General features: G+C 36.9%; 1 protein-coding gene across 1 annotated transcript in view; it reads left to right on the top strand.

Moving 5' to 3' along the window:
- SLIT2 (slit homolog 2 (Drosophila)) overlaps positions 1–9,301 on the top strand; it is a 632,406-nt gene that overhangs the window by 448,190 nt on the left and 174,915 nt on the right. The gene's annotated exons all lie outside the window — the stretch shown is intronic.

The raw sequence follows: 9,301 nt of genomic DNA, 5'->3' as shown, positions 1-9,301 counted from the left end.
GGCACTTAACAATAACAACAACAATGTCTCCATAAAATCCTATTCACCTTGGCCATATTATGCTCTTCCTTTGTGTTGTTTTTGTTTCCTTTTCATTAAGACATTCAAAATGTGAAACAGTGAATGAATGAATGAATGAATGAATGAATGAAGAAATCCAACTTTTCTGTAAACTTTTGTTAAAATAACAATTAAAAAAATATTTAAAAGAAAGAAATTCGATTCTCTAGCAGCTTTTTGAGAAATTTCAAATCCTGGCCACCAATAAATAGTTCATTGTCTTCAACTTTAATAGTGTTGAAACTTAAAAAGGTTAAATTGAGTTTTATATTCTGAACTTTTCTTCTGATGGTGGATATAAGACCTGCCTTCTAGGATTTAAATATTATTCTAAAGACTCTTTATCTGCATATTTGCGCCCTTTATGCAGTATGTATAAGTTCTTATAAGGCAATCATATGAAAGTTACTCAATCATTTTTTTATATTCGGATAATATGATCCAGACCCTTATGTATTGATTTTCTTTTCAGCTGTATTCATTATTATCTATAAATTTTTATAAAAAATTGTCTTTCCCTGTTCTGATTGTAGCATAAATTCTTAATTGCTTTATTTGTGTTGCTGTATGATGACATTTTTATAGATTTTTGCCCCTCTTTTCTTCACCATCTTCCAACTTACCTGCCTTTGGATTTTGGGTATTCCTTAACTGCTTTTACTTTGCTGCTTTTTTTGATCTTTTTGTATGAACAAACTTTACCTATTCTTATAACTTTTTATAGAAAAACATCTCATTTCCATCATATTTAACAAGTATTTTATAATCATGATATTTTTATGGTTGTTCATACATATATCTATAAGGACCAGCACACATAGCTCACCAGGAGTTGTTTGGCATTCCCTCCACCCCACTTTATTCCTCTCCATGCACCAGTTTATCATTTTTGTTGTTGTTAGGTGCATTTGAGTCAAGTATGACTCATAACAACCCTATGAACAAAAGATCTGAACCCTGTTCTATCTTGTGCCATCCTCAAATTTCATGATACACAAATTGGAGCAGTCACTGTGTCAATCCACCTGGTTGAGGGTCTTTCTCTTTTTCACCAACCTTCTACTCTTCCCAGCATCATGTCCCTCTCCAAGGAATAACCCCTCCTAGCAACATTCCCAAAATATGTGAGGTGAAGCCTCATCATTCTTGCCTCTAAAGAGTGCTCTGGCTACACACTCTTCAAGACATAAACATTTTTGTTCTTTTGAATATCCATGGGATGTTCAATGCTCTTCTCCAGCTCTGAGGCATCAATCTCAGTCTTATCATGCTTATAATGAACATCTTTTCTTAATATCATTTTGAACAAGAAAATATGGGATGATTTTCTAGCAAGAAGAAATTTTCACTATGAAAATGATGTTGTTCTGTGGTATAGTCTGCCTCATACTGTGCTTGGTTTGAAAGCAAAAACCCCAAAGAAATAATTTAGTCAATTACTCACATCTTGATTCTTTATGAGTCCCCCAAAATTGAAGAGTTGGGTTTTTTGTTTGTTTGTTTGTTTTTAATCTTTCCAAATAACTATGGGCTACAACAAAACTCTGGAACATTCAGACTTCTTTTTATTTGTTTGTTTACTTCCTAAAAGCACAGGAAAATTTATCTGAAGTTCATCTGTATCTGACATATGAGAAAATGATGGAATCAGTTTTCATTTTGGCCTCATTGGAAACCAATTTAGTGCCTAACAAAGTTATTAATGAACAATCAGTACATGCTACCTAATGTTGAATTAATTAAATAGTATTTAACTGAAGATTTTTATAGTGTCATCTTACTCATTAATCACTTTTCTGTATGGACTCTTAATATCCTTTTTTATGTTTCATTTTAAGGATGGTTTTATTCTTGTTTACTTATTCTTAACTTCCTTGGCATTTGATGCTATCAACATATAATTTTCTCCTTTGTTCTTGATTTTAAAATTGACTTTTGATGCTGATTGTCATACACTAAAAAAATACTTATCTTCTACACGTAAGACATTTTATGATATAAAATGAGCTCTGGTGGCTTAACGGTAAGGAGTGTCACTGTCAATCCAAGGCATGCTGTCTGAATCCAAGGCACACTGTCTGTCTGACTCTATCAGCTGCTCTACAGAATGAACAATCTCCTCACGTGCACTTTACAATCTCTGAGAACATGCTAGAGGGCCAGCTTTGAGTCCATTCCAACTCAAGGCTACACAGCAACAGTGTGTAGCTACATTCAACAAATCTGTACAACTGGAATCTTTATTGACTCCATACTCCTACCTTTTCTTAATTCACTTGAGAATATTCTATATACTTGGTGATACCATCTGCTTTTCTCTGACATCTCATAAAGGAAACCATTTTCTTCTCCCTTTTCTACATCATCCTTGTATTGTTATTTTCCACTTTTTCGGATGGAAACTATCGGCTGCTTCAGAATTTATGAAATATTTGGATTCTTTTTTTAAATTTTATTTTTTTATTATTTGTGTGTGTGTGTGTGTGTGTGTGTGTGTGTGTGTGTGTGTGTGTGTGTGTGTGTGTGTGTGTGTGTGTGTGTGTACCGTCAAATCAGATCTGACTGGTACAGGAGGAGATTGTTCCTCCTTCTCCAGCAAAGCATCTGGTGGATTTGAACCGCTCACCTCTCAGATTGCAGTGCAGCTGAAATATTTAGATTCTTATTTCAGCTTTTTCCTTTACATAACACCCACTTACTGTTTTTCCTAAAGAATGTTGCTGATTTTAGAAGTATTACATGTTCCGTGTAGAAAATATTTTTTGAAGTTAAAATTTAAATCACATCTGGGTAGACAGTCAACTGCCCTTCAGGCATTTCCAACTTTTAGTCACTGTATATTGTACATAATCTTTCCAAACAAAAATCAGATCGTAATGCAATGCTCTACACTGCATTTTAATTCTTTAAAGAAAAACTAATGTAGGTCATAAGTACTCTCTTGTTCCTAAATAGTCAACAGGACATTATTTTTATGGATCAGGAATCTATATTTGATCATCTCTCATTTGAATATTTTTTAGACAATTTATTTGTACTTTACTTTTTCACCTTATAAGTTATGTCATAATTATTGTTTTTACATCAAGTTCTGTGTGCATCTCTGAATCTTTTTTAAATTCTTGAGAATTAATTTACCCAGTTAACATTTTCATGAGCATCTCCACTAACACTTATCAGTTTGTTGTATCATCATAGTCTGCATGTTTCTATAATGCTGCAAGCCTTGTACTGGTATTAAAGTACCAGCAAGTTGACCATAGTGGGGAGATGTCAGTGAACTTCCAGACTAAGACAGACTGAGTAGAAAGATTTGTTTTTCTAAAAGAAAAATAAGTTAGTATGAACCTATTATGCATATAGACACATTTAATACACACTCAATACTCCTAAGAGCTTGACCTAATTGTACATAATGTTTTCAAAGGCTTGCTAGCCAAAGAAAAGGGAAGGAATCAGATATTTAAGGAGCTAAACATAAGATTTCTAAAGTCAGCCCAGGAAGAGTAATCAAAGTGTTAAAATGTGCAAAGAGTGGAGTTGGAAACGGAAAAATCCAAACTTGCTCGACATTTCCTACCCAGATAAAATTGAAGAACAAGTTCAAACCTCTGATTGCAATATTTAAGGATGCTTTGGGAAGAATATTAAAAGATCCAAGAAGCATTAAAAGAAGGTGGAAGGAGTATACAAAGTCACTTTACCAAAAATAATTGGCGGACAAAGAAGAATTTCATGAAGCAACATATGAGCAAGAGCCTGTGGTGATAAAGAAAGAAGTTCAAGCTACTCTGAAAGAATTGACAAAAACCAAGCCCCAGGAATTAATGGCACACTGACTGACATATTTCAAGAAACAGACTTTGCCCTGGATGTGCTCACCAACTTGTGTGCCAAGAAATCTGGAGGACAACCACCTGGCCAAATGACTGGAATAAATATGTTCCCATTCCAAAGAAAGGCAACCTGACAGGGTGTGAAAATTCTAGAACAGTATCATTAATATCACATGCAAGCAAGAATCTGCTGAAAATTATCCAAAAGTTACTAGGATGGCACATCAACAGAGAACTGCCAGATGAAATTGGGTGAATTCAGATGACGCTGTAGTACTAGGGATGTTATAGGTAATGTCACATGGATCTTGGCTGAAAGCAAAGAGTATCAGAGGAATGTCTGTCTGTGTTTCATTGACTATGCCAAAGCATTTGACCACGTGGATTACAACAAACTGTGGCTAACTCTGAGAAGAATGGGAATCCCAGGACATATGATTGTGCTTATGGGAAACCTGTAGTTGGACCAGGAAGCAGTCAAAAGAACAGAGCAAGGAAACACTACCTGTTTCAAAATTGGGAAGGGTGTATGCAAGAGATGTGTCCGATCTCCATACCTTTTCAATCTATATGCAGAACAGATCATCCAGGAGGCTGAGTTCCATGAGGAGGAATGTAGGATTGGAGGAAAACTCATCAACAGTCTGTGTTATGCAGATGACACAACCCTGCTTGTTGAAACTGAGGAGGAATTGAATCATGCGCTGCAGAAAGTCAAGGACTGCAGCCTTACATATAGATTCTAACTCAACATCATGAAAACAAAGATTCTTACCACTGGGCCAATTGACAGCATTATGAAAGAGGTGAAGAGATTGAGATTGTTAACAGCTTTAGTTTTCTTGACTCCATAATCAACACTCTTGGCACCAGCATCCAGGAAATTAAAAGATCTATAGCATTTGGAAAGTCTGTTGTCGGGGATCTCTGCAGAGTACTGAAGTGCAACAACATCAGTCTGGAGACTAAGGTATGCCTGATCCAGGACATAGTCTTTGCATCAGAAAACTGGACAATGACTAGGGATTTTTAAAAGAGAGTTGATGCCTTTAGTATGTGGTACTGGAGAAGAGGATTGAATATATTATAGACTTCCAGAAGAATGAACACATTCACCCTGGGGAGGGTGAAACCAGATTCCTCCTTGGAGCAAGGATTCTCAGGCTTTGTCTGACATACTTTGGGCATGTTATAATGAGGGACCAGTTCTTGGAGAGGGACAACATGCTTGGAAGGGCGGAGGGACAGTGCAAGAGAGGAAGACACTGGATGAGATGAATTGGTTCGGTGACTGGGTATGAGGGTATGTGTGTCAAAGACAATAAGGCTGGCACAGGATAAAGCAGGTTTCAGGGTCGCCATGGTTGCCATGAGTTGCACGTGACTTGACAACACATAACAACAACATATCCAAAATGAGGCAATCTTTCAGTCAGACAAATCAAGAGTTTCCTGTGTAACTTGAAATAAGAAAACTGAGTAGCAAGCTTGGATCCTTTAAGTTACTGGGAAAATAAACGTGAATTTGTCAAAGATTTTACTTTTATTTTATGCAAAACTAATACATAGAGAAACAGCAATCATTTGGGCAAATATATTTGAAGATAATTTTACAAAGTGTTATAAATTAAAGCTAGATAACGAACGAGGAAAAATTGATGCATTTGAATTATGAAGTTGGTGTGCAGTATTACATATGTCACAGTTTTCCACAAGAGCAAGCACATTTTCCTTGAAAGAAATACTTCCAGAAGTCTCATTAAAAATCAGGACGATGAGACTTCATCTCACGTACTTGGGATGTATTATTGAGAAGGACCAGTGTCTGGAGAAGGACATCATCCTTGGTAATGAAGAGAGACAATGAAAGAAAGGTAGACCCTCAAGAGGTGAATTGTCATGGTGGCTGCAATAATGTAATCAAACATAGCAATGATTGTGGAGATTGCTCAGATGAGACATCGCTTCTTTCTGTCATTATGGTGTTGCTATGATTGAAGGACTCAATGATTTCATCTTGCTCAATCCACAGTTATCACCATTGGCACCAGCAGTCAGGAAATCAGAAGGCAAGTAGATTGGGAAAATCTGCTGTCAAGAAACTCTCCAGAATGCCGTCAGTCTAGAGACTCAACTGCACATGATCCAGGCCTTGGTCTTCTTAGTTGCTTGCTATGCATTGGGGAGCTAGACAATGACTAAGGATGATAGAAAAATTGATGCCTTTGAGTGTGGTAATGGAGCAGAATATTGAACATACCGTGGACCACCAAGAGAACAAACAGATCTATCTTGCAGAGAATAAAACCAGATTGCTCCATAGAAGCATGGATTTTGAAACTGTCTCACATTCTTCAAGCTTGTTGCCAGGAGGGACCAGTACTTAGAGAAGGTCATCATGCTTCAAAGGGCAGAGGGTCAGCATAGGAGAGAGAGAGACCCTACATGAGATGAAATGACACAGTGACTGTGGCAATGGGGTCAGCTTTGTCAGAGATGATGAGATTGCTTCAGGATAGGACAAGTTTCATCGCTGTAGTTCATAGGGCCATTATGAATCTCAATGACACATAACAACAAGGATGCACAAACAACATTGGCACAAAACAACAAGAGAGCCTGATTCCTGGGGACCTCTTCTATAGGATGGCACCAGGGCCAAGCTGGGGGACCTGTGAGGTCAGGAGCTCTATGCGCCACAGCATGAGGGTGCTTGTGTATCAATAAGTCACCCACACAAATGTGCTGATTAACTTATTGATCCTTATCTTGAGGGTGAAAAAATTAGAAAATAAAATGTTATTCTGTATTCAAAACAAAAACAAAAAAAATAGAAAAAAAGAAGTAGATCCTGAACAGAAATTCACTTTTATGGTGCTTAATACCAGTGGCCTTGATAATATGTTATAAAACTTTTCTTTGCCAAAACCAAACTCTGTCTTTTTTAAAACCCATACTCTTATTAGGTTTCTTCATTTTGGGCAGGATCAATTTGTGGACATCTTTGTAGATGTATTGGTAACAGCTCACATGATAATCCAACCATTTTTATTAACTTGAATAAAAACTGTGAGGGGAGAATGCAACCAGGGAGAAAGTGCTCCCTAGAGACAAGGCTGATGAAACTTGGTTTCACAAACTGTGAACATGTGATGAGGAGCAAGCTAGTCCTTCAAAAAGACATCATGCTGGGAAAGGTAGAGAGTTAGCAAGAGAGAGGAAGACGCTCACCTGGATAGACTGACGCAGCGACTGGACCAGTGGGCCCCAAAAGGAAGGTATCATGAAGATGGCACACAGCAGGGCAGAGTTTGATCTGGTGGGTCTTCAGTTAGCTCTGACTAGTAGTCAACTCAACAACGCTAACAACAACATTCACTTGAGGTTGAAATATCCTATTACTTCATACTTTTAGTTAACGCTCTGAGTAGTAAACTCAACAACGCTAGCAACAACATTCACTTGAGGTTGAAATATCCTATTACTTTATACTTTCAGTTAACATCTTACTCTTCTTACTCTTCTCATTTATTTTACTTATCCCAAAGGTGCACGTTTTGAAACCACCAGACGCTCTGCTGAAGGAGGGACAATCTCCTTCTGTACCAGTGAGACCCGATTTGACAGTACCCCCACACACAAATAATAAGATAAAATAAAAAAAATTAAAAAGTTACCCCTTCTTCAAGCCAACGTTGCCACAATTTGTGCTGAATTTAAGGTGGTACAGAATTCATTGGGCCATTGTGGTAGTTTTCATGTTGTTGTAACAGAAAGTCCACCGCAATGAAGGGCTTTAGGAAAACACAAAATTCTTTTCTAAGAGTATAGAAGACTTGAAGTCAGATTTCGTGTTCTTACTCCAAGAGAAAGCTCTCTTTGATCCCTTTGAAGAGAGAAAATTGTTGGGTTCAGCTTTTCTTTGTTTCCTTTTGACTTGATCCCGTCTTCATTGATGCTGCTTTCTGAATGCCAGAGAGAAACATGGGAAGTCTCCTCCTATCAGGATTTACAGAAACCCAACAGAGGTCACTGTAAAACAGAGCTGCCTGACTTCTGGGGTTTTGGTTCTGTGCGCCTACTCTACTCTTTTTATAACTCAAAGATGATTGGCTTATTGTATACTCTATAATGTTATGGCCTCATTAACATAACAGACAAAAAATCTCTTCCCAAATGGTATTATATCCTTGGGTACTGGGGTATGAGAGTTTTAATACATATTTTTGGAAGGCATAGTTTAATCCATTAGTAAGAATAGTCCTTGCTCTCTAGTTGTATTTAAGGACTCATTCTGTTTGTATATAGTTAGAGGTGCAGACATTTCAGACATGCTTCTGAATCCAGGCCATGATCACCATTTTCACAGATCTTGTATTTCTCACTGAAATATGTGATATGTTTAAGATGAAAAGTTATTGTTCTATGATAAAGCAAAAGCATGCCCCTTAATCAGTGGATTCCATATTTATTGCTTCTCTTTCTTATGGTGAGTGTGTTCTCATCAGTATGAACACTTGCATGTGCCTGCACATACCCAGAAAACATGACAATTTAATAGTGGTTGACTGGTTATTTCTATGAAAGATAGGAATTTTTCACACCCGTGTTTATCACGGCTTTGTTCACAATAGCAAGGACTTGGAAACAACCCAAGTGCCCATCAACAAATGAATGGATAGAGAAGCTGTGGTATATTCACGCAATGGAATACTATGCTGCATTGACAAACAAGGACCTCATGCATTATTATTAAAATGGGTGACCCTGGAGGACATTATGCTCAATGAAGTATCTCAGTCACAAAAGGACAAATACTGCATGGTGCCACTATTGTAAAACAGGACTGACATCGGGGTTGGGGGAAGACTGAGAAAGATGGGTTAAATAATGTATACTGCATTGAAACAGATGAGGGAGAAAACTGTTTAGAAGGGATATGTGATTAGGTATTTTTGTTATGACAGGAGTTCAGAGTGAAGGCTGCATAGTGGAGTGGACTTGAGAACAGGGATTGTAAAACAATGAAAGAATTTTTCTTTCACTTTTCCAAGAGGGTAGTGTACTGGGGTGGGGAAGGGTTGGATAGGGAGAAAAGTGCAACAATAAATGAATGGCAATCCAAAGTCTCTGTAAATTTTCATTGAAATTAATGATAAATTAAAAAATGCTAGAAAGAGAATAATATTCATTATTAAGAAAAAGATTAGGTGGGAAAGAGATAGGAAAAAAGAAAGATAGGAATTCATAACATGATTACAAATTATCTTCATTTCTCTGTTTCCTAATTTTGGAAATATACATACATCTGACCTATAATCAGGAAAAATATTTGAATTTACATATTCAACTATTATTTCAGTTATAAACTGGGTATCCATTAATATATGTATATGAGTATATAT

Source organism: Elephantulus edwardii, unplaced genomic scaffold, assembly GCF_000299155.1.
Source record: "Elephantulus edwardii isolate Elephantulus edwardi_28Jun2011 unplaced genomic scaffold, EleEdw1.0 scaffold00035, whole genome shotgun sequence".
NCBI lineage: Eukaryota > Metazoa > Chordata > Mammalia > Macroscelidea > Macroscelididae > Elephantulus > Elephantulus edwardii.
The sequence above is the reverse complement of the archived record's forward strand: the minus strand, read 5'-3'. Positions and strand labels throughout refer to the sequence as shown.